This window comes from Sus scrofa, chromosome 16, assembly GCF_000003025.6.
Source record: "Sus scrofa isolate TJ Tabasco breed Duroc chromosome 16, Sscrofa11.1, whole genome shotgun sequence".
Classification (NCBI taxonomy): Eukaryota; Metazoa; Chordata; class Mammalia; order Artiodactyla; family Suidae; genus Sus; species Sus scrofa.
The window spans coordinates 44,404,976-44,430,187 of record NC_010458.4 but is presented as its reverse complement, the minus strand read 5'-3'; the positions used below and the strand labels follow the sequence as shown (position 1 = coordinate 44,430,187).

General features: G+C 39.1%; 1 protein-coding gene and 1 long non-coding RNA gene across 24 annotated transcripts in view; both read right to left on the bottom strand.

Moving 5' to 3' along the window:
- The window catches only part of ERBIN (erbb2 interacting protein), a 118,248-nt gene extending 103,166 nt beyond the window's left edge, over positions 1-15,082 (bottom strand). For 12 of the 23 annotated variants that reach the window (XM_021076789.1, XM_021076795.1, XM_021076802.1 and 9 more), the window contains exon 1: positions 14,062-14,199. The gene's annotated coding sequence lies outside the window, so the exon portion shown is untranslated. Of the gene's footprint in view, positions 1-14,061 lie in introns of all 23 variants that reach the window. The other 11 variants (XM_021076797.1, XM_021076791.1, XM_021076801.1 and 8 more) reach the window with 6 other exon arrangements.
- The window catches only part of LOC110257247, a 57,192-nt gene continuing 56,294 nt past the window's right edge, over positions 24,315-25,212 (bottom strand). The window contains exon 3 of the long non-coding RNA XR_002339609.1: positions 24,315-24,560. This is a non-coding gene — a long non-coding RNA (uncharacterized LOC110257247). The remainder of the gene's footprint in view (positions 24,561-25,212) is intronic.

Genomic DNA, 25,212 nt, shown 5'->3' with positions numbered 1-25,212 from the left:
TGAGGAAAATTTCAGCATCTGGGAAGCACCTTCCATTTATACCAAATTATCTATTAAACATATAAATAAGGATAAGATCAAGGTCAGTGAAATATGTAATTTGATAAAAACAAACCCTAGGGCAAAAGGTCTTTGTAGTGGCAAAGATCTCTTGGAAAACATCTACCATGTATATAAAATTCATAATTAGAGAATTTACTATTATAACAAAGACCCAAAATATCTATCATTAAAAGATATACATAATTACTACTGTGCATCACACTAAATACCAAGAGTTCAAGGAAAATGTTTATAAGTAGTATTAATTTTTTCATAAAAAAATTGTAAAGCAGTTAAGAAACAACATTCGAGAAGCCATTCCCTTACCACTGAAGACACCTTCAAGAAGAGTAAGGGGAGTTCCTGTCGTGGCGCAGTGGTTAACGAATCCGACTAGGAACCATAAGGTTGAGGGTTCGATCCCTGCCCTTGCTCAGTGGGTTAACGATCCGGTGTTGCTGTGAGCTGTGGTGTAGGTTGCAGACGCGGCTCGGATCCCGCGTTGCTGTGGCTCTGGCTAGGCCGGTGGCTACAGCTCCGATTGGACCCCTAGCCTGGGAATCTCCATATGCCATGGGAGCGGCCCAAGAAATACCAAAAAGACAAAAAAAAAAAAAAAAAAAAAGAAGAAGAAGAAGAGTAAGGGTAGAGCAGGGACAGAAGGAACGAACTTCTACTTAAATCAACCTAAGGACTTTTATTTCTCTATCAAAAGCTCTTTAGGAGTTTAGCAGGTTTTCTTGTTCCCCTCCCATTCTCACAGCCAGACAATGCTAGAGAAAGAAAGTGTAGTATTATTAAACGGAAACTCCTGGGCAACAATAAAAATCCTCTATCCCCTTATTGAAGATTAAATTAGTCAAACTGCTATTGTTGGGAGTTCCCGTTCGTGGCGCGCAGTGGTTAACGAATCTGACTAGGAACCATGAGGTTGCGGGTTCGGTCCCTGCCCTTGCTCAGTGGGTTAACGATCTGGCGTTGCCGTGAGCTGTGGTGTAGGTTGCAGACGCGGCTCGGATCCCGCGTTGCTGTGGCTCTGGCGTAGGCCAGTGGCTACAGCTCCGATTCAACCCCTAGCCTGGGAACCTCCATATGCCGCGGGAGCGGCCCAAGAAATAGCAACAATAACAACAACAACAACAACAAAAAAAAAAGACAAAAGACAAAAAAAAAAAAAACAAACTGCTATTGTTATGTTGGAGGATGATCTCAAACAATGAAAGCAAACAATGGAAGAATTTTGTAGTTAAAAAGATAAATTATTAAGTACCTGTCAGTATGCATAGTAAATTAAAAAACATGAGACTACATAATTTAATTAATATATTTATAATTCAATTAAAAAATAAAAGGTGCTACTACTAGTTCATCAATAATTATATACCTAGAAGATCCAAGCATACCATCTAAAAATCTATTAGCAATTTTTTTGTCTTTGGTGATTTAGCAATTTTTTTGTCTTTGGTGAAATACGGTATGTAATAAACATGAAGTATCAATTTCCTCCCTCTAATTAAATATCCAGATAAGGATACAATTAAAAAAAAATAGCTCCATTCATAACAGCCACAGCTCTCACCTTCTCTTCACTATGGTTTTTGGAAATTGGCTTAACAAAAAACATACATTTTCTTAATAATAACAAGAAATATGTATACCAATGAATGAGAAACACGGATATGATAAGAAGAAGAAAAGCATAAAATATACTGAAGGGTATAAACTTCTAAATAAAGGGAAAATTTACTTTCCTAGAAAGAGATGCCATCGTAAAGGTATCAATTACTTCTTAAACTAATCTATACATTCAAGCACTCTCAATCAACATGCCAACAAGAATTATTTTTAGAACTTAATGATTCAAGTCCACCTAGAAATTTTTTTTCTAAATTAGAGTAATAAACTGACACTTCCAGATATTAAGCACACTATAATGGGGGAGAATCAAGAAAGATATCACAGCATTATCATAACCAAAAAAAACACAACAAAAAAGAAAATCTTGACATAAATTAAGTATATTTGGGAATTTACTACTGATAAAGAGAATTTTAGAAGTAAAAAGTTAATTTATTCAGCAAATGATGTTACAACTGATTAGAAATTTGGACAGAATCAATCTAGATAATTATGTCACTCCTTAAGACAAAGTAAGAAACTTAAGTTATTATTTTTAAAATCTTGGCACAAATCCTTTCTAAGAATACCATTAAATCTAAAAATGCATAAAGACAAATAAATATGACTACATTAAAATGTAAACTTCTATATGGCAAATACCATAACCAAAGCATATAAGCAACAAATCTACTAAATCCATGTGGAACACAAAGGTATACAAGTATGTAATAGTCCTAAAACAATTTTTACATTTAACTGCCAACATGACAATTAGTGAGTAGCAATCTGGCTTCAAAGCCTATGTTATTACATACTATACTACATTGCCTGGTTCATATTTGCACAAGTACTTTAAGACAGCTAATATCCAGGAGTTCCCATTGTGGCTCTGCGGAAACAAATGTGACTAGTATCCATGAGGACGCAGGTTCCATCTCTGGCCTCCCTTAGTGGGTTAAGGATCCAGCATTGCCATGAGCTGTGGTGTAGGTGGCAGAAATGGTTCAGATCCCGTGTTGCTGTGGCTGGCAGCTAGAGCTGTGATTCAAGCCCTAGCCTGGGAACCTCCATATGCTGCAGGTGTGACCCTAAAAGGACAAAAAAAAAAAAGACCATTTGTTGAAGAATGCTCATATAGAGGTACTCATATACTACTGATGGAAGTATAAATGGATACAAACTCTTCAGAGGAATTTGATTCTATCTTATCAATTTCAACTACACATACAGCAAATGCACTTTGGGTATTTAACCACCAGAAAAATTTCCTGTAACAGTATAAAAATTTAGAGGCAAAGAGTACAAAAATAAACCTATATTCTGGGAACCCTCCTACACTACTGAAGGGAATGTAAAATGGTACAACCACTATGGAGAACAGTATGGAAGTTCCTTAAAACCAAAGAATTACAGTAATTGTTTTAGCCCTTTGCCTATCAAAAAGCCTCTCGCTGCTTGTATCTTGTCCAGTTTTCCAAGCCTACCCTAAAGTATCTCACTAGAGATACTTAAAAGACAGAATTGATAGAAATGGCATTGATTTCAATAACAAAGATCAAAAAAATAAGAAAGATAATCTCCCAGGGTTTCTGCCTTGGGAACAGTTTTCAAAAGAAAGAACAGACAGGACATTATGCTGGATTCAGGTATCTCTGACAAATCAAACTGCATCTACTATACACAGTCTCTGATATTCTGCATTTAGCCCCAGAACAATTAACTAAATCTTTTGAGGTGCCCAGAAATTAACAGGGCAACAGATTAAATGCTGCTGCCAGGATTCTTATCTTTTCCTAGAAGACTAAAAGTAAATCTATTCTAGTCACAAAAAGACATCTCAATATGCCTCTTAAATTGTTTCCAAAATCTCCAGGGATGGAGGAAGTCAAACCAACTTATTCTAGGCTGGATGATAGCCTTGGCAAGGAGATTCAGTTTTAGATTACAGGTTTCTTGTGATGGCCCTAATACAAATCAAACAATGTTCTCCCACCTTATTCCACAAGATTCTAGAATTGGTCCAAGGCTTAAAATTCCAAGGACACATTTATCAAAAAGATACATGCTCCAAACTTTGGGATCATACAAACAATAAAACCTTCGTAGGGATGAAACACAACTGCACTACTGCAACTGTAGTAAAATTGAGCCCCTACAGTATCTCCACAAGAAACTTACTCAGTGAAGACCATGTAAGTACCGATTCATGTTGGAGACTGCAAGTTTGGGGTTAGTAGAGGCAAACTATTACATTTAAAATGGATAAACAACAAGGTCCTACTGTATAGCATATATCCAATCTCCTAGGATAGATCATAATGGAAAATAACATAAAAACCAATGTGTGTGTATATATAGAGATATCTCTCTCTCGCTCTCTTTCTCTCTCTCTATATATATATGTATGTATGACTGAATCACTTTGCTGTACAACAGAAACTGGCCCAACACTCTAAATCAACTATACCATTAAAAAAAAAAAGGTCTGATTCAGTCCATCCACCCTTCACATAGTAACCTGGAATTACTGAGGAATGAAATATTCCACCTAAATGTACTTTACCATGCGCTACATCTTAGAATCTTATCCCTTTAGAAATACTCTGGGGGAGTTCCCACTGTGGCTCAGTGGGTTAAGAACCCTAAATAGTCTCCACAAGGATATGAGTTTGATCCCTGACCTTGTTTAGTGGGTTAAGGATCAGGCGTTGCTGCAAACTGAGGTGTAGGTCGCAGATGTGGCTTGGATCTGGAATTGCCGTGGCTGTGGCATAGGCCTGCAGCTGCAGCTCCTATTTGACCCTTAGCCTGGGAATTTCATATGCCATAAGTATAGCTGTAAAAAGAAAAAGAAATACTTTGGAGCTCTTCCTGCTGTGGCATTGCTGTAGCTTCAAAATAGGTTGGAGCTGTGGCTTGGATTCGATCTCTGGCCTAGGAACTTCCATATGCTGTGGGTGTGACCATAAAAATTAAAAACGGAAGGAAGGAAGGAAGAAAGAGAAAGAAAGAAAGAAGAAGGAAGGAAGGAAAGAAAAGAAAAGAAAAAAAGAAAAGAAAAAGAGAAAAGACAAGACTTTGGAAACTAATTATGGGTACTTCTGGCTGAAACTACTTGTCTGAACCAATGTTTACTTTATCTCCCTCATCAAAAAAAGTACAGAAATAAAACTAGTCCTGTAGGAAACACTAGAATGAACCTGTTGGGGCTAGATTAGAATTGGAAGTATCATTGTGAAATCATCCTATATTTATAGAAATATAGATGTGAATGTGTATGTGGATGCACATAAACATATCCCCTAGCTCTGTACACTAAAAAGGCCAGAAGCAGTGACACCCCAAAAGCAATGAGCACAGAAGTGCCCTGATCTTGGCTTTTAGTACCATTTTCCACTAAAAACAACTGAAGCAAGTCTGAAGGTAAGTCTGAAAAATCGTATTATGGTAGATGCAAAAAACTTCTCAAAGAAGGAAGATGTCAAAATGAAAAAAAAAACAGATGGAAGGGATTCCTGCTGGCCAAATCAAGAACAATTTGAGCATCAAAATAAATGATAATGAGCTATAACTCAGTGAATATAATAGGTAACCATGAATAAATACAGATATAAAAAAATAAGCTAAAAATCTGATTAGAAAATACTTACAGCTTCAATATCAGCCCAAAATCATTTAGTTTCTTCTTTTTTTGATTTTATTGAAGTATTACTGATTTACAGTCTTATGTTAATTTCTGCTATGTAGCAAAGCAACTCAGTTATACATATACATGTATCCATTCCCACATAGGTTATCACATAATACTGAGATTTCCCTGTTATATAGCAGGTCCCACTAATCATCCATTCCATATGCCCACAGTGTGCATATGCCATCCCAAGCTCCCAATCCTTCCCTCTCCACACACTTCCCCCACAAATATCTATTAATTACAAATGAGGAAGGAGTACCCTGACATACAGAGGTGATGTCTGGCAGTTACAACCTTAATCACAAAACAAATTTCTATCAGTAATGGACAAGTGAAACTACATGCCACCTAGTAAGATGCAAGAAGAATGCAAGACACTTTCATGATAACCCTGCCAAAGATCTAATCATAAAATCTGATTAGATGTGCTGCAGCAGAAATGAATCCAACCAGTATCCATGAGGATTCGGGTTTGATCCCTGGCCTTGCTCAGTGGGTTAAGGATATGGTGTTGCTGTGAGCTCTGGTGTAGGCCGCAGACTTGGCTTAGATCAGCATTGCTGTATCTCTATCTGTGGCTGTGGCATAGGCTCACAGCTGTAGCTCCGATTGAACCCCTAACCTGAGAACTTCCATATGCTGCAGGTGCAACCCTAAAAAGCAACATTAACAACAACAAAATCTAATTAAAATGTCAGAGAAATGCAACTTAAGGGTTATTCTACAAAATAGCTACATTTATAACCTTCACAAGTGTCAAGTCCCCTGAAAGATAAAAACTGTTTCCGATTAAAGAAGACTAAACAGACATGGTAGTTAAATGTAATGCATGGTTCTAAACTGGGTATTTCTGTTCTAAGAGACGTTAGGACAACTTGTGAGATTTAAATGTTAGTACAATATTCTTATTAACTTCATAATTTGATAGTTATGGAGTTATTATGTAGGAGAATGCCTTTGTAGGAAATAAAACATTAAGGTATTTGGGGGTGACAAGGCATCAGGTGGGCAACTTACTACCAAATGGTTCAGGGACAACAACCAAAAAACCTCTTTGCACTATACTTACAACTTTTCTGTGACTCTGTCATTGTTCCAAACTTTAAAATATGAAAAGAAAATTAGAAAAAAAATGAAAAATTATTGTGGTACCAAAAAACCTGAGAGCGGTATATCTAGAGATAATAACAGAAAGGAATTTGTAAAGATTACCAAGTTGAATGGTGAAAGAATGACAACAAAACACACCTGAGGAACCAGATACACAAAACAAGCCTAAAGTGGGATCTCCAAAAAGGATAAGTTTTCTTAGCAGGAAGTATTGGGAGAAGTGTGTCCTGGGCAGTCAGCCAGACAAGAAAATCATAGAAGAACAGCTGCATGGCTAAGGCCTCCAGCACAGCTCTCTGTACTGTGGGATATCTGACACTTGGGCAGTGTAACTGTGAAAATAGGGGAATATTATCTCCCAAGGGACAGGAAATATATGTAAGACGACAAGCTACCCTGAGGAAAAACCCATTTGCTAAATATACCAAAGACACAAGAACAAAGATTCACTTGGGCTAGAGGAATACACTTAAATGACCAAAATGGTATAGTCTGGACCATAATATAAAACTTTAACTACAGTGAAAAATCTAACATTTGAGGGAAAACCAAAGCATGATGTATGTATCAAGCATAATAAGAATAAAATTCCTACACTGTCACTAGAGAAAGCAGAAGACAACATAAAAATAATATATATCTCAGAGAAGCAAGAGCTTACATTTGGACCAAAAGTACAACTGAAAACTAAAAATCAACTGCTATGAGCAAAAGTTCTTAGAAACTCCATTTCCCTCCCTCAAAAAAGTAGTGAAATAATTGAAAAGAAATGAAGACTAAATTAATGAGGTCAACAACCAAGCCTCAGGATTCTCCCTGAATGGGGGTAAGGGGAGAGAAAAATCAAAAGAAGAACAAAAGTTCCACAAATCCCAACATCTACCTAAGTTCTCAAAATGCAGTCAATGGGCCTTGGAAGTCCTGAGACACTTTCAAGGAGTTCTCAAAGTTGAAACTATTTTCATCATAATATTTAAACATCATTTGCCCTTTCCCACTCTATTGACAACAGTGGTACAAAAACAGTGGTGGGTAAAACTACTCACATTTTAGCACAAAAGTAGTGACATCAACCTAGACTGGCACCGCTACATATTCCCAGATTTCTTCTTAAATGTTACTCTCACTTCAGAATATCTTTAATGAAGCAGTAAAAAATAATATTAAATCTCAACTCTTCAATCCATGTCTTTTTCATATTCTATGTGGAGAAATGGCAATCTTGAGAAAAAGCACTTCTGTAAGTTACTTTGAGTTATGAACTAAACTAGCCTTTTTTTTTTTTTTTTTTTTTTTCATGGAACATCATTTTCAACTTCAAGAGGGAATGACAAACTATGGTTACACAGACTTAGGAATTTGGCAGACATTTTCTCAAAAATAAACCAAGTAAGCCTGTAACTTCAAGGGTAAAATGTTAACAGTATTTGTTACCAATGATTAATATTTGGGCTTCTAAGTGAAAATTTATAATTGCGGAAAACTTGTATCTACCACTCTGAGTTTGAGAGCTTCATAATATTAAAGATTTCTTATGTGATCACTGGTGACATTAACAACTTTTTTTTTTTTTCCGTTTTGTTACTGCAGAATGAAATGTGTCATCTTTGGGGGGAAAAATGTATGACTCAATGAACCAATATTTCCCAAACAACCAATATGTGGTATTACAAAATCACAAAGAGGTAAAAGGTTCATTCAAAACACAACATGTATCATGGATTTTCAGGTAACAAGAAATGAAAAATTCACTGATATGGTTTCAGATTCAACACTGTAGCTCTCCTTTAAAAAACTACTACTTGTCAAATTTTGGTGTGGTACCAAAGAACACCCACAATCATCTAAAAAGGCTAAGATATCCTCCCTTTTTGAACCATGTGTCTGTATAATATTTCATTTTCTTCATGTACTTCAACCAAAACAATATACTGCAAGATTGAGTGCAGGAGATATGAGAATCAAGCTGTATTCTATTCAAATAGACATGAGGGACCTGCAAATCATGTAACAATGACACTCTTTGCTAAAGATTTGTTTTGGAAAACTTTTTTTTAAATTAAAAGTGTTCACATTAATATGCAATAGTTCTATCATTTTTAATTTTTAAAAACATATAATACAGGAAATATAATAAATATAACCCACATAAACTAAAGTTCTATGGGGTTCTTAGTAAACTTTACTATAAAGGGATCCTAAGACCAAAACGTTTGAGAACAGCTCCCTTAAGTCTATTACTATTACCTGTAATTATACTATGCTATCATAGAGTGACTCCTCCTAAGGACAAATGAAATGAATAAGGTATTCTTCCCCAAAGCAAGCTAAGACTAGTCTATTTCCTTTTTTGTTTGTTTGTTTGTGGTTTTTTATTTTTTTATTTTTTATTTTTTTGCTTTTTAGGGCCACACCCAAGGCATATGGAAGTTCCCAGCCTAGGGGTCAAATTGGAGCTGCAGCTGCCGGCCTATACCACCAGCACAGCAACACGGGATCCGAGCTGTGTCTGCAACCTACATCACAGCTCAGAGCAACACTGGATCCCTGACCCACTGAGGGAGGCCAGGGATCAAACCAGCATCCTCATGGATAGTAGTCAGGTTTGTAACCGCTGAGCCACAAGAGGAACTCCCTCTATCTCCTTTTTTAATGTTGTATGTTCATACAGTTTTTAAAGGTTACTATCCATTTACAGTTATTACAAAATATTGGCTATATTCCCTGTGTTGCTGAGACTACTCTATTTTCTAAGATAGGTGTCTTTCCACTCTTCTATTTCCCTCACTGTAACATCACAGTTAGGGTCTGTAAGCCCTAACTTCATGACACTGTCAACGTGCTTTCTTGCCTCATGAAAAAGCCGGGAAGTTGGAATGGATAAGCAATGAGAGCCTGCTGTATAGAACAGGGAACTCTATCTAGCACTTCTGATGGAAGATGATGGAAGAAAATGTGAGAAAAAGAATGTACATATACATATGACTGGGTCACTTTGTTGTACAATAGAAATTGACAGAACACTGTAAACCAACTATAATGGAAAAAATAAAAATCATTTAAAAAAAAAAAGGCAGGGAGTTCCCGTCGTGGCGCAGTGGTTAACGAATCCAACTAGGAACCAGGAGGTTGAGGGTTCGATCCCTGCCCTTGCTCAGTGGGTTAACGATCCGCCGTTGCCATGAGCTGTGGTGTAGGTTGCAGACGCGGCTCGGATCCCGTGTTGCTGTGGCTCTGGTGTAGGCCAGTGGCTACAGCTCCGATTCGACCCCTAGCCTGGGAACCTTCATGTGCCGCGAGAGCGGCCCAAAGAAACAGCAAAAAGACAAAAAAAAATAATTTAAAAAAAAAAAAAAAAAAAAAGGCAGAAGCAGCTCAGTAAAAAAAAATGATCAGCTCTGAATAAGGATGTCCCTACGAATGAAATCCCCAGATTTTATGACATCCATTTTGATTACTTAGATGTCTCTTTTTTATTATTTTCTAGTTTTTCTACTATATTCTATATGTCTGGTCATAGATAGATAAATAACCTCTAGCTAAATAGAATCTTCTTTTATTAACTTAGTCTTTTGGTATTTTTTTCTATTGTCTACCAATTATAAAGCCTGGCATGGCCTTCACCCAAGGGTATCTGAAACAAAATTTGAAGTGAGAATAATAGCGAGTGATAGAACTTCACTCTGCTCATTTCATAACAGACAAAGGAAGTCAATTTCAAAACTTTAGGGACAGTGACAGAGAGGACACCTAATTTGAGAGGTAGGACAGGAAGGAAAGGAACCAATGGAGAAGGGAGACAGAGATACTAGCTTATGTGTTTTAAAAGGCCAAAATTATGATAAAATAAGAAGGTGGGGGAGTAATGTAAAAATACATAACAACATGACATTATCTTAACAGAGGTAATTCTGAGGATATCAAGGAGAAAAAAAAAAAATTGAGGAGTTCCCATAGTGGCTCAGTGGTTAACGAATCCCACTAGGAACCATGAGGTGCAGGTTCGATCCCTGGTTAAGGATTCAGCATTGCTGTGAGCTGTGGTGTAGGTCGCAGATGTGGCTCGGATCCTGCATTGCAGGGTCTCTGGCGTACGAAGGCCATTGGCTACAGCTCTGATTAGACCCCTAGCCTGGGAACCTCCATATGACATGGGTGTGGCCCTAGGAAGGGTAAAAAGACAAAAAAAAAAAAAAAAAAAAGAATTGAGGAAACAAAGTATAAATAAAAACAAAATATATTCATTAGTATTAGGTTAAATACTAGCATGTACACTGACTTGTAATGAACGGGGATGTTCAGAATTTAACAGAGCTGATCAAATAAATTTTTCCTACTCATGTTTTAAACAAGTTTTGAAGTGATAAGCATGGACTAATAAAGATTACAGATGGTGAAATATAATTAAAAAACAAGAGCTGAACATGGAGAAAATGGGGAAGTAAATGAAGCAAATTATAAAAATAGGAAGCTGAAGGAATTACAAGAGGAGGCCAAATTAACAACTAGGTTTCTTTCTTACAATTAGGAAACAAGACAGAAAAAGTTAAAAGTTAAATCTAAAAAATGGGTGGTGTTCAAGAACTAGTGATGAGAGGCACCAAAAAAGAAAAAAATATATATGGGGAGTAAATTACAGAAATGGGGAAGGCAGAAATGCTGAGCTTATTTCCTTAGACAATTCCAAAGTAGATATTATACAGTCTAATTTATACACACATTTTCTATAGCAAAAAATATGTATTCAAAAACTAAATTATGAACAGCCAAACACAGGTACAATACATATATTGTCAGGGGAAGAAAGGCATCGTTAAGGACTTTATATTACATGTGTTTCCAGGAAGAAAAACAAGGCATGTGATGGAGAAATGGATGAGCAAGGAAAAGAATCAAAAATGCAAGCACCAAGTCTGTTTAAAGAGAATCTAGACAACTAGAAATTACAAAAAAAAAAAAAAAAAAATACTTTCCTATCTAACATCACTAAAACCTACAGAATCCCAAATACTTCATAATCACTACCATATTTATCTACAGGCAATAATTTAAAATAAATGCATAAATATGCACTTAATTTTCTGAAATTCTTGTCTCTTAAAGTGAGGTACTGTTTACTGCCATGAGCTCACTACCAAAATCTCTAAAATACCTGAGTTTTAGACATTTACCAATGATACACATCAAATGTCTCTAACTGTAGTTATTGCTTCATGAAGAAAAAACAAGCAATAAAAAATTGGTTCCCATATTGGAACCTCTGTAAGCTTTTTATACATGAAAAGTTGGCAATAATTTGTTCACAAACAGTAGGGAAACTTCATAATATCTGAATTAATTAGTTGAAAGATTAAGTTTATCACTTTTGAAAACTCCCAGTACCTTTAACAAACAGGGCCATCAAGTGCGCATTTTCTACAAACACCTTGGAAGTACTCCAGATTTGTGAATTTAATCTAAAAAACCCACAGAATACTAAGAAAAATATCCAAAATTTGAAGCCATTTTAAAATATTTTTATGACCATTTTTTAAACTTATTTTCAAACCACTGTCAAATTTTAAACAAAACTTTGAAAAATATTTACAGTTTGACAACAGTATAAAACCTAAAATTCATTAAGTTAATCCAGTGCTAAACTAATAAAATAAATAAACCTCAAAGTAAATTTTGCCTTGTTGAGGGGAAAAAGGAATCAAAGACAACTACAAAGGTGAACATCTTTTAAAACATGTTGTCTGCATCTATACATACTATGCTCCCTCAAGAAAAAAAATCAAGAGCTATATCTAACAACAGGCATTTAAATAGGTATTTTTGAGGACTATAATACTTCTTTCAAGTAAAATTTCCTAACACAGAGAAAGGAACACTTTCGCAAAGTGATAATTCTCTATAAAAGACTTGCTCTATTAAGGCTTTGTTGCTCTGAAGCCAAGTATAAACCATATAAGGAAACCGAAGTTCAATGCCATTTATTTTGTTCCCCTCTTTCAGATGCCCAAGAATAACCTCTTTCGTTGCCTAATTTTAAGTTCTAAAATCATAAAGTAGATCACTTACATACTTTAAATTATTTGATAAAGCTACTTTCACTTAATAGGAATTACTTGATGGTTCACAAAATCTTACCAACAATTTAAAAAACTACAAAATTGTTTTTAAAAAGGAGCTCCAGAGACTAAGCTCCAAGAAAAAAAAAAATCAAAACAATATATAGTAATAGTTAAAAGACCCCCTTTTTGAAACATACTTAATTTGAAGTAACAAAGAAAAAGTTGTGAAATTATTTGAACCTACTGTTTAAAACCTACCTTGTCTCTTTTTGGAACTAAAGAAAGCCAACCATTTTTCTTGTGGTGGCAAGGGCAAATAAATATTAATTTACATTTAAGATATATCTACAAACAAAATACCACGTTTATTTGACATTTATTCAAGAGCAGAGTTTATCTTTTACCTCCCTTTACCAAAAAAGCACGGGGGGGGGGGAACCAAACTTAAAAAGACACTCATTAAAAACACCACAGAAGAAACCGTCTGTGTCTGCAGCAACCAAAACTAGTTTGATCTATAAAGACTACCGACTGGTTCAGAAGTGTTTATATTTATAACTGACTGGTGGAATGTCACCGTGCTTCACTTAATCCCTGCCCCCACAGCAGATACTCATCACTTATTAGGTGGCAGACCCGGTCAAAACATTTGGGCCAACAACAACAAAAAAATGTAAATAATGTGCTAACCAAAAAGCACAGCTATTTATCACAATCACTGTGATGCCCATGAACACTGTTTTAAGCGTTTTACTTCCTTTCCTATACATTCAGTTCCGAATTGCACAGAAGTCCTAACAAATCAAACCACTTACAGGCATTCATGTTTGCTTTTTAATCATCACTCTTTAGCCGTAACACTTTTTCTCCCTACTAGGTCAGTTACAAGAAAAATCTTGTAGACAGTAGCTTGTAGACAACACCAAACAAGTATTATAAAGTTATAAATGTCCGAAAAGAACAAGTTACTGAAGACATATATATTACCCACCTGAAAAAACGACTAAGAACGGCAAAGAGTTTTTTGTTTATAAAACCCAATGAAACACAGTCATAAGAGTTGGAACTAAATAACTCCATATACATTTAAATGCAAAAGCAAAATAATCGGTAACAGTATAAACAAATACTGTGGCAGCCATCTCAACAGCAGCCGATTGCTCGCCGCAGTGACCTAACTTTCATCCAAAACAAAAGTTGTCAGGTTCAGCAACTTAATAAATCAAAAACATACATTGTATATGTTCCGGGAAACTAAGATTTCTGGACCTTCTGCTGAACAAAGGCATTCTTTCCTCGGAATTGCTTAAAACTTTTCGTCCCACCGCATTCTTACAACCTCTTCTAAAATGACCAGGGTCCAGATGGTAGAAAGGAGAATAAAATCAGTTCTACTGCTTTGCACCTAAATCACTACCCCGTCCGACAGGAGAGAGGGAGAATTTAGGGCAACTTGAGAAAAAGTGGAAAACACTAAAGTTTCCTCTCTTTCCTGGCCGGGGAGCTTTGTGACTCGCAGACACTTTGGGTGAAAATTACCTTTCGGTCGGGCAGTGTCTCAGGACAGCTTTTTCAAGGCTTCGCCTGACATGATTTCCTCCCCTTCATTAGTCACTTCGGATCCAGCCGAATTTCTCTCTCCGGTGAGAGCGGATGTGGAGTGGCCTCCCGCAGTAGGAAGAGTAGGTGGCTCCGGTGGGGGTTGGGAAGCGGGCTGGCTTCCTGGTCTCGAGTTTTGCAGGAGTTTCCCAGCCCCAACTAGGATCTCCGTCGAAAAAAAAACTTTTCACTCGTGACACCGCCCGGAATTACCGTGCGAAACTCACTTCCTGCCTTGGCGAGCAGCAGGATCCAGCTCGGTCCAGGGGAACCCGGAAAACCAGCTCCACGCGCGTCGGGCGGGGGAGGGCAGGGGGCGTCAGCCGAGAGCCTGGGACTCCGGGCGACCCGCGCGCCCCGATATCCGACGGCAGGCGAACCTGGCCCGCGGGGGCAAAGATGCCACCGGGGCGCTGGGAGAGCCTCTGCCGCGCTAGGCCGCCGCCGCCTCCTCGCCGCCACCCCCGGAGCCGGGCGGCGGGGTTATTGTCTCGGTAGCGCCTGCCGCGCCCTTCGCCCGCGCGGCCGCAGCCGCGGCCGCCCGGAGCCCGAGCCGAGGGGCCGGGCAGGCTCGATGGCGGCCCCCTCCCCCGGCCGGCCGTCGGGCTGTCCGTCCTTCCGTACGTCCCTCCCCGCCTTCCTTCCCTGCCCTCGAGCCCTCTTCTCCTCCCCCTCCTGTTTTCCCGCCACCGTCCCCTCGCTCCCCTCCTCGTTCTTCTTCCCTGGCGGCGGTGGCTCCCCCGGGAAGCGCAGGGGGTGGGGGCAGGCGGCGGCTTCGTCTCCTCACAAGCTCGCGGGGCCGCGGCAGGGGCCGAGACTGCGTCCCGCGCCGCCGCGCCACATTCACTCGAGCGAGAGACTGCGAGGGGCGGGGAGGGGAGGGGAGGGGAGGGGAGGGAGGGAGCGGAGAGAAAGGAGGAGGAAGGGGGCTGGGGCGGAGGGGAGTTACTGCCTCACAGGCCGCGGAGGCAACAGCGCCACCGCCCCGGCGGCGAGGGGGGAAGAGGCTGCGCGCGGCGGCGGCTCCGCGGCGGGGGCGGGGCGGCCTCCCGCCCGCTTCGCCCCAACCTCCAACAGCCGGGCTGGAGGCCGGCGCGAGCCAGTCACCGCGCGCGGGGGCGGTGCGGGCCGACGTCGGTGGCGGCGGGGGGCGGCGGCGGCAGCGGGGGGTGATAGTCTTGGGGGCCCGGGAGGCGGGGCCGGCGGCCGGGGGTTCGCGAGCTAGGTCCGGCGTGAGGCCAGCTCTGGCCCAGGCCCGGGAGGCCTGCGTGCTGCTCCCCAGCCGCCCAAGGTGGGGATGCGGGCGAAGTCGATCCCGGCTGCCCTGCGCCCAGCCTGGAAGAAGAGAGTCCTTGGAGTTTCCGTCGTGGCGCAGTGGTTAACGAATCCGACTAGGAACCATGAGGTTGCGGGTTCGGTCCCTGCCTTGCTCAGTGGGTTAACGATCCGGCGTTGCCGTGAGCTGTGGTGTAGGTTGCAGACGCGGCTCGGATCCCGCGTTGCTGTGGCTCTGGCGTAGGCCGGTGGCTACAGCTCCGATTCAACCCTAGCCTGGAACCTCCATATGCCGCGGAGCGGCCCAAGAAATAGCAACAACAACAACAAAAAGACAAAGACAAAAAAAAAAAAAAAAAAAAAAAAAAAAAAAAAAAAAAAAAAAGAAAGAGAGTCCCTAGGCCTCCTCCACTCCTGCCAATTGAGTTTCTTTGTACAGCAGTGATCGGTGCGAAGGGTTCAAGTCCAACCCCGATTTTAAGCCTGCAGGTATCTCTTTCAACTGCAGCACTCCAACTTCCTCTAATGGCACGCTCAGTTTGCAAGAAACCACTGCGGTAGCACGGCGGAGCTTCCCACGCCGGCCTTTGCTCCGAGCTTGCTCTCGCAGAAACGCAGCTGGGGTTCCTCCAAGTCTCAGCCTCACCAGCTGAGACAAAGCTGGCGCTGAGAGGGGGAAAATGGCCCGCGAAATTGCCTCAAGATAGTGTCTTTGTTAGAGGCAACATTGGATACCCTCTGAACGCAACGTAGGCTTTCAACCCCAGCGGTTTAGATGGTGCAGTTGTTGAATTACACTGGCCCTAATGATTCAGCCTGGCAGGGTTTGCGTTTATTGCGGAGAAGAGAGCTGCTTAGGCATTCTGTCAACACATATGGCATAAAACGCCTCAACCACAACATTGCACAGTTTTTGCAGTTCCTGCTTTAAACATGTTAACAGACAAGCCGGCCTTGTTTTACCCGGAGAAAGAACGCAATAGATACGAAACAAACCATTCCCCGCCCCCAGGCTCTGCCATGCTTAACCATGTACAATGCTGGTAATTACTCTCTGTGCCCCTGAAGTCATTGCTTCAGTTCTTCCGTCTGTGTTCCAGAGATAATTATTTATTACCAACTTTGAGTAAAGAGCTGTATGCCCTACAGATGATTTTTGGCTTGCAACCAAATGAAGGAGTTGATAAAGTACATCAAAGAATTATTTACCAAAGTGAGTCGTACACTGGTGACAAACATTTGAAATAACTGCAGATATTTAAGATATTCTGCTCGAGGTGGAAACTTTCAGCCACTTCAGAACTGCTAGAATTAACACCGTTCTTTAGCCTACAGAAGAAGTTGAAGGTTCACAGATGGTACCAAAATGTTCAGGCTTATTCAGTGCTGCATCGGAAGTAAAAGCATTAAACTGAAAGTTAGGAAAAGAAACACCAGCCAGGTATACTAGTAATGCCAAGCTAGTTATTTATGTGAATATGAATCTTGGCCATTATATAAAAATTAGCATATTGTATAACCTATTCTTAACCATCGCAAAAAGATTTCTTACTCCACTTTCAAAAGCTGGTTTGAGTCTGAGCAAACTCGTGGTGTAGCTCTCAATTGAAAATGTCACCCTGTTAAAGCATCCCAGGATGGAGAGTCTTCCGCACCAGCCTGACCAGTTGGATACTGGGATTCTAAAGGTGCATTTGGTCTCCGGTTGATTCAAGACCTCTTTAAATGTGGCATCGTAGATTCAAGTAAACCTAACCCACTTCCCTGCCACACTCTCAAACCTAAATAAATAGGACCACACCAGTCCCTGGGCTAGAATCTGTCCTGGCTCTAGCCTTTATTTATTTATTTATTTATTTTTTAAACTTAGACTCCTACTGGGGACCTATCTGACCAGTTACCATTTAGGCTAGAAAAGTACCTATAATCAACAATCCTTCCTCCAATTCACCTGAAATTTTGCCACTAGAGTTTAATCCCTTTGAGTAGTTTGTTTCTCTAGCACAAAGCCGTAATCCTGGGAAAGGTAATATTTTAATCCTTATTAGTCATTTATACCAATTCATCAGATTGTTTCCCCAAAGCAGCTTTCAAGAGAAGGGAATATAGAGATAACATATGCTGATGCTGAGTAGGTAGGCGAGGGAAATGTGGTTTCATTCTTTGGGACAATCTACAGAGAGCAGAGGACAGACAAATGCGCCCCTCACTGGACTGTAAAGTAAGTCCTATTTACTCATACTGTAAGGATGAGCCCTAAAACAGTGCCCTTAAGCTGATGGAAGCCAGGATACATTTATCAATATTACCTATTTTGACAAATATTTCTTTAATAGCCCCTATGTAAAGTATCTTCAGTAGGAATTCTACATCTGTGCTCATACAGAAAGGTGAAATAACAGCTATATGATCAGAGTACTCAATCAGAAATAATGATTCATCTTTATTATTCATTGCTGACTACTTAGTTCTAACTCATATGAGCAGCACACACAGATATAGCTAAATCTTCCATTTGTCCTTTTATACAAGACATTCCTGTACTGTGCTTTATAAATTAGTTTCCTTTGAAAGTTCTCCCACAGTTGATGATCGACTTAATGTTTCAATTATGATTAAAAGGAGAACTAAAATCCCACTTGAGACAAGACTGCCTATCTGTGATTCTATAATGATTAAGTGAACGCCAGGACCACCTTAGAGAATAAGCTAGTAAGCATGTGTAGATAGTGTAGCTTAATCTTTCCCATTGTGATTCTCTAAATAATTCTTTCTTGGGGATTCCTCTTCCCAAAGGCTGGGAAGTTCTACTAGAGATAAGCCACAAAACTGAAGGAAAGTTTTAAGGCCTTAAGTATGCCAAGGAATGCACAGAGCAGCCATGGGGGAAAAAAGCAGAGAGCCTCTCCACTGTTTTTAAAAGGGTCCCCCTGTCATTTCTCGATGCCTGCCCCGCTGCTGCTCAGAAGCATTATGGAGACAGTTAACTTAAGAGGGCAAGGAAGAGTTTAGGGTGCTCATTCTTCTTTTGTCCCGTTCTCATTTTCTCAACACTTAGTTAAGAATTGGTTATCTAAAAACCACTTTGGCAAGTTCCCACTGTGGCCCAGCAGAAACGAATCTAATTAGGAATCCTAAAGTTGAGGGTTCAATCCCTGGCCTTGCTCAGCAAGGATCCCATGTGAGCGCTTGTGTAGGCTGCAGATGCAGCTCGAATCTGGCGTTGCCATGGCTCTGGTGTAGGCTGGCAGCTGTAGCTTCAATTAGACCCCTAGCCTGGGAACCTCCATATGCTGTGGGTGTGGCCCTAAAAAGCAAAAATTAAAATAAAATATAGCTGTTTTGGGTTTTAGCAGCTGGATGAAAAATTAATCTTTGAACTAGAATAGTTCGATTTGGGGGGAAAGTCTAGAAGCATTAGATTAATTAGATCAAAATGCATTATAACATGTATTTTTAATAGAGATTAACTTTCCTGTTTTCCTTGATAGGGCAGGAAGTTAGGGTGGCAAGTGTGTGGGAAAGGAATACTTGGGCTCAAAATGGGCAGTACATACAGGAACTAAAATTAAGGATTTTAAAACGCACTGGGAAAAGAAACATCTCTCCCATAGCACATTTTTGCCTTTTAGACATATTTTCAATAATATTTTATGAATCACAGGGAAGTCTGCCTCGATTTATGAAAATCTTTTTAAAATTTTTGAAGTTTTCCACTCTAGTATATGCTTGATAATTTTTCTTTTTCTTTTTCTTTCTTTCTTTTTTTTTTTTTGTTTTTGTCTTTTGTCTTTTTAGGGCCGCACCCGCAGCATATGGAGTTTCCCAGGCTAGAGATCTAATCGGAGCTGTAGCTACCAGCCTACAGCTGGTACACCTACAGCCACAGCAACACCAGATCCGAGCCGCGTCTGCAAACTACACCACAGCTCACGGCAATGCCAGATCCTTAACCCACTGAACAAGGCCAGGGATTGAACCCGCAACCTCCTGGTTCCTAGTCGGATTCGTTTCCGCTGCGCCATGACGGGAACGCCAGTGATTTTTCTTCTAACCTGTACATTTTGTAGCCTATCAAAGTTAAATTTCTTTTAGATGTCATGAATTTTGTAAAGTATGATGAAAATAAATAGTGTATGGTGATTATTTTTGTGACTTCTAAAACAACACTGCTGGAATTAGAAACAGCTACTGTGTGACCTTGGGCAAATTCTTGAATATCTATATACTTGAACTTGAGCTTCCTCATCTCTAGGCAGGGGACTAAAATATTAACTATCCCATAGATTATTGAGAGGACAGGGCTCATAAAATGCTTAGCATAGTGCTGAGCAGACTCAAAAATGTTATCTGTTATTAGCAGTGCAATTAAAACACTCTGATTGGAGTTCCTGGCATGGTGCAGCAGAAACAAATCCAACTAGTAATCCATGAGGATGTGGGTTCGATCCCATCTTCGCTCAGTGGGTTAAGGGTGTGGCATTGACATGAGCTGTGGCATAGGCCGGCAGCTACAACTCCAGTTTCACCCCTAGTCTGGAAATCTCCATGTGCCTCGAGTGCAGCCCTAAAAGGGAAAAAATAAAAATGAAAAATAAAACACACTGATTAAAAAAGAAATACTGATTATATGTACCATGCTTCCACCATTTCTAAAGTGACTGTATATCATCCAAGGTAGAACACTTTTGAGAGTGAAAGCAGATGTTAATAATAATTACACAGGGACAAGAAATGTAAAACCAGGACTGCCCTGCACTAACTGCAGCAAATAATCACCCTAATAATTTCCAACTTTATTACTATCTTCTGATCCACTTCCCCTCTCAAATCTTCCTTGGGATGAATCATAAGCTGTTTCAATCATATTACCACATGCACATTTCTTTCTAAATCATAACGGTATTAAATCTACAAAAGAAAAGATTAAATACTGCTGCTTATTACCCTTCAATGTGGACTTTCACTTAAGAATATTTTCCTTCAGTAAATATTGTTTATTTAATATTTAATAAAATATTATTAAATATCCCCAAACTGCTGTATTTCTATTAACTTAAGCCTACATATAACTTTACATTTTTTCCTATAGTAGTTTGTTTTAATAAACTACTTAAAATCAAATATTATGAAATAGCCAATACATACATTACACATAATTTGAAAAGTAGTAAGAGGCTAAATGCCCTGCTCTAAAATGCCAACTGATGGATTTCCCATTGTGGCACAGTGGTTTAACGAATCCGACTAAGAACCATGAGGTTGTGGGTTTGATCCCTGGCCTTGCTCAGTGGGTTAAGGATCCGCCATTGCTGTGAGCTGTGGTATGGGTTGAAGACGTGGCTCGGATCCCGCATTGCTGTGGCTCTGGTGTAGGCTGGTGGCTACAGCTCCGATTCGACCCCTAGCCTGGGAACCTCCATATGCCTCAGGAGCGGCTCAAGAAAAGGCAAAAAGACAAAAATAAAATAAAATAAATAAAATAAAATAAAATTAAAATTAAATAAAATTAAATAAAATTAAATTAAAATAAAATGCCAACTGTTACATAAAACCTGGTTTGTTTTTTGTTTGTTTGTTTTAGTTAAGCAGCATAGCATTCCTATTTCAAAGTAAAGGCAATTCATCTCTATTTGTTGATGGTGGCCATATCATAATCAGAATACTAAATAAATTGCACCTAAATCTTGTTTAATCAGTATTTGGAAAATGATATTTCTCAAATGGATTTTCTAAAATAATTTTGAATATACTTTAACTCATTCTTTCTTCCCTTGGAAAGAATTTTATTTTCTGGTGACTGCAAATATCTAAAAAATACTGACCTAAATAACATGTTTTAAAATGTTTTCTCACTCTTCTCTTTTCCCTAGTCCAACCCCTTTGTTTTATGCCATTAAATTTATGTTAACCAACATATCAGTCATAGAGTATTTTAGTTCTCTTAGTTTTTAATTACTCTTAATTTATTTGTTCTGCCATTTTTTTCCTTAAAACAGATGCTGAATTTCTCTTCCTTCTACCTTGGGAAACTCCCTCTGAGGGTTTTTGTTTTCTTATATGAAACTTTCTCTAAGATATTTTTCATATTTCCTGCTATATAGCATATCAAACTTAATAGAAATATCATTTATTCCCAAAGGGTTTGTACTTTTTATGTAGAAATAAATACACAGAGAAGAAATAGCTTAAATACTTTATAATTTTCAAATGTAATTTTTCTTTTTCATTCTTGATATTTTATTTCATTTACCTGATTTCTAGTTATCCCACTTCATAGATAACTGATATTTCTATTTTCTTCTGTAGTAATGAAACCTAACTAATAAATTCTTTCTTGTCAATATTGTCATCTTTCCGAAAATTTTTGGCACAGGTATATTAGCATTTACTAGCTGGTGACCTTGGAAAAAATCATTTAATCTCTCTGTACAATAGTTCACGATCTAGCAAATGGAAAATAAGGCTCTGTATTATCTACTTCATACATTTATTGTGGGCACCAAATGAGATGATGCACATGAAAGCATACTATAAACACTACATAAATAAAAGCCATTTTTTCCTCCTACATTAGTAGTGATATATTTTATCATTATCACCAATAAAGTATCATAAGCCATATTTAACATCCATTGGCTTAGTGGCTCTATGGTATGCATACTTTATATATTAAATGTGGTGTCTATTCTCTATAAAAGTTTTTATCCTATAAGAGGAGATGGGTATAACTCATCAAATTTTATATAAAAATTCAAGACAATTCAGGTGCCAAAAATGCAGACCTTTGGATAATTCAGACACTGGCTAGATCTTACACTATGAAAATGTTGCTAGGCAAATTAGAAGTGTTAGTTTCAGGAAAAATATTTGGCCTACTTACAGAAAATAAGCTTTTAAAACTCTAGAATCTGAGAATTTTCAGTAGTGGTTGAATAAGCAGGAAATAGACCTTAGAATAGAAGTCATCTGCTGTCTAGTCTAGTTCCATTTTATAGGTGACAGAACTTAGGTTAAAAGACCAGTAGCAGAGCCATAATTAGAACCCAATTCTCTTCCAGTTTAGTAGGTATTTGTATATACCACATTGCCACTACATAGCAATCCAAACACAGAGCAACCAGAAACAAAGAAGAGTTTGATAGATATAACTACTTAAATTATTGAAACTTCTATTGATAAAAGACACCATAAACAAAGTTAAAAGACAAATAACATTTTGAGAGAAAATAGAACATATATAAGAAACAATAGTTAATATCCATGATATATAAAGAGCTCTTACAAAGTCAGCATCCAATATAAAAGTATCCATAAAATATATAAACCAGCAATACACACACATACGAAATACAAAGAGCCAAAAAACATTTGAAACATCCCAGGGCCTTGAAAGGTAAGGAGCAGCCGCATTTAAAAACCTGGAAGAGTTCCCATCATGGTACAGCGGAAACGAATCTGACTAGGAACCATGTGGTTGTGGGTTCAATCCCTGGCCTCATTCAGAGGGTTAAGAATCTGGGGTTACGGTGAGCTGTGGTGTAGGTCACAGATGCAGCTCAGATCCTGCATTGCTGTGGCCGTGGTGTAGACCGATGGATGTAGCTCCGATTGAACCTCTAGCCTGGGAACCTCCATATGCCAAGCATGTGGCACTAAAAAAACAAACAAAAAACCTGGATTTCTGAAACTCTAGTCAGTTTTTGCTGTTGTTGTTGTAGCTGGGGTGATAAATCCTTTTCAGCAATCTCGGTGATCAAAGGAACTCTAGTGGGGTAACCGAAAGGGTGTTCCTATGCCCTCAACAGAAAGGGAAGTGAGCCAATCTGATGACAAGTAAATTGGAATTAAACTTACTAAAACACGGCCCTAGAAACTAGACACAATCTTTCTGGCACTGCTTTCCAAAGGGTCAGGCCTGGCCACACACTAGTGAGCCTCTCTTTGGGCATATTCCCCAAGCCAGACCGCCAGGCTTCTGGATATGTATCCACCACAGTTTGCCAAATTGCAAAAATGATATACTTTGTATATCTGGACAAAACTTTCTTTGAAAAAGACACATGCACCGGCATGTTCACTGCAGCACTATTCACAACAGCCAAGACATGGAAACAACCTAAATGTCCATCTTGACAGATGAATGGATTAAGAAGATGTGGTATATATACACAATGGAATACTACTCAGCCACAAAAAAGAACAAAATAATGCCATTTGCAGCAACATGGATGGAACTAGACACTCTCATACTAAGTCAGAAAGAGAAAGGCAAATACCATACGATATTACTTATATCTGAAATCTAATATACGGCCCAAATGAACCTTTCCACAGAAAAGCAAATGATGCACATGGAGAACAGACTTGTGGTTGCCAAGGGGGACGGGGAAGGAGTGGAATGGACTGGGAATTTGGGGTTAATAGATGCAAACTATTGCCTTTGGAATGGAGAAGCAGTGAGATCTTGCTGTGTAGCACTGAGAACTATTTCTAGTCACTTATGATGGAGCATAATATGAGAAAAAAACATATGTATACATGTATGGGTAACGGGGTCACCTTGCTGTATAGTAGAAAATTGACAGTACACTGTAAACCAGTTATAATGGAAAAAATAAAAATCATTGTATGAAAAAATTATACATTTTGGTAACCATAGATTTTAAGGTTCTAGTTTCCTCAAATAAGGGCTGAACGTAATGAAATGGTATCAAATTGTTCTAGCAAATCAAAAGTGCTAACTGGGGTAGAGGGTGATAAATTGGGAGTTTGGGATTAACAGATACACTGCTATATATAAAATTGACAAGGACTTAACTACATAGCACAGGGAAATATACTCAATAGCTTATAATAAACTATAATGGGAAATAATCTGAAACCAAATACATATGTTCTTATGTGTGTGTGTATGAAGGAAATATATATATATATATACAAGAAGGAAATGGTTGAAATTTTTTTTCTTGCAAAATTTACTCACGCTTGGAGAATTAATGCTGATGTCTGCATCTTTTTCATGGGAAGGGTTCATGACTTTTCTCCTTAACTGTTAGCAGTCTTTAGGAACAACCTCTGGGAAAGATGGCCATTTGGAAAGATCACTTGGCTGGGAGTCAAGAGGACAGATTCAGATACACAGGAATCACTTTGCTGTTCACCTGAAATTAACACAACATTGTAAACAACTAGACTTCAATTTAAAAAAAATTTTTTTCAAGTGCTATTTGTGTAATGAGTTAAAGGCCCTGAAGGGAATCAACTCCCAAATTCCCTCAGGTTGATGGAGTAGGGTTCTGTTGGGACTGGAAAATCCTGCGAAGAATCTAAGGAGGCAAGTGCAGGACTAGCCACAGGAGTGAGGAGGGAAAGGAAACCTCTCCTTCTGCCTCTATAAGGTGAACTCTCTCTCAACCCTTCACATTCCTTGGACTTGCTTCCTGCCAACTATTATAAAGATAAGCAATAGGGGAAAAAACATGGGATCAAGTAAGAGTCAAAAAAAAGTAGGCTTAAAACAATTTATTAAAAAAGACTAACACAGGAGTTCTCAGTGGCTCAGCGGGTTAAGGATCTGGCATTGTCACTGTGGCTCAGGTCGCTGCTATGGTGCAGGTTAGATCCCTGGCCTGGGAACTTCCGTATGCCATGGATGCGGCCGTAAAATAAAAATTTTTTTAAAAAGGGGTGGTGGTGGGGGAGTTCCCATCGTGGCACAGTGGTTAATGAATCCAACTAGGAATTGTGAAGCTGCAGGTTCAATCCCTGGCCTTGCTCAGTGGGTTAAGGATCTGGTGTTGCCGTGAGCTGTGG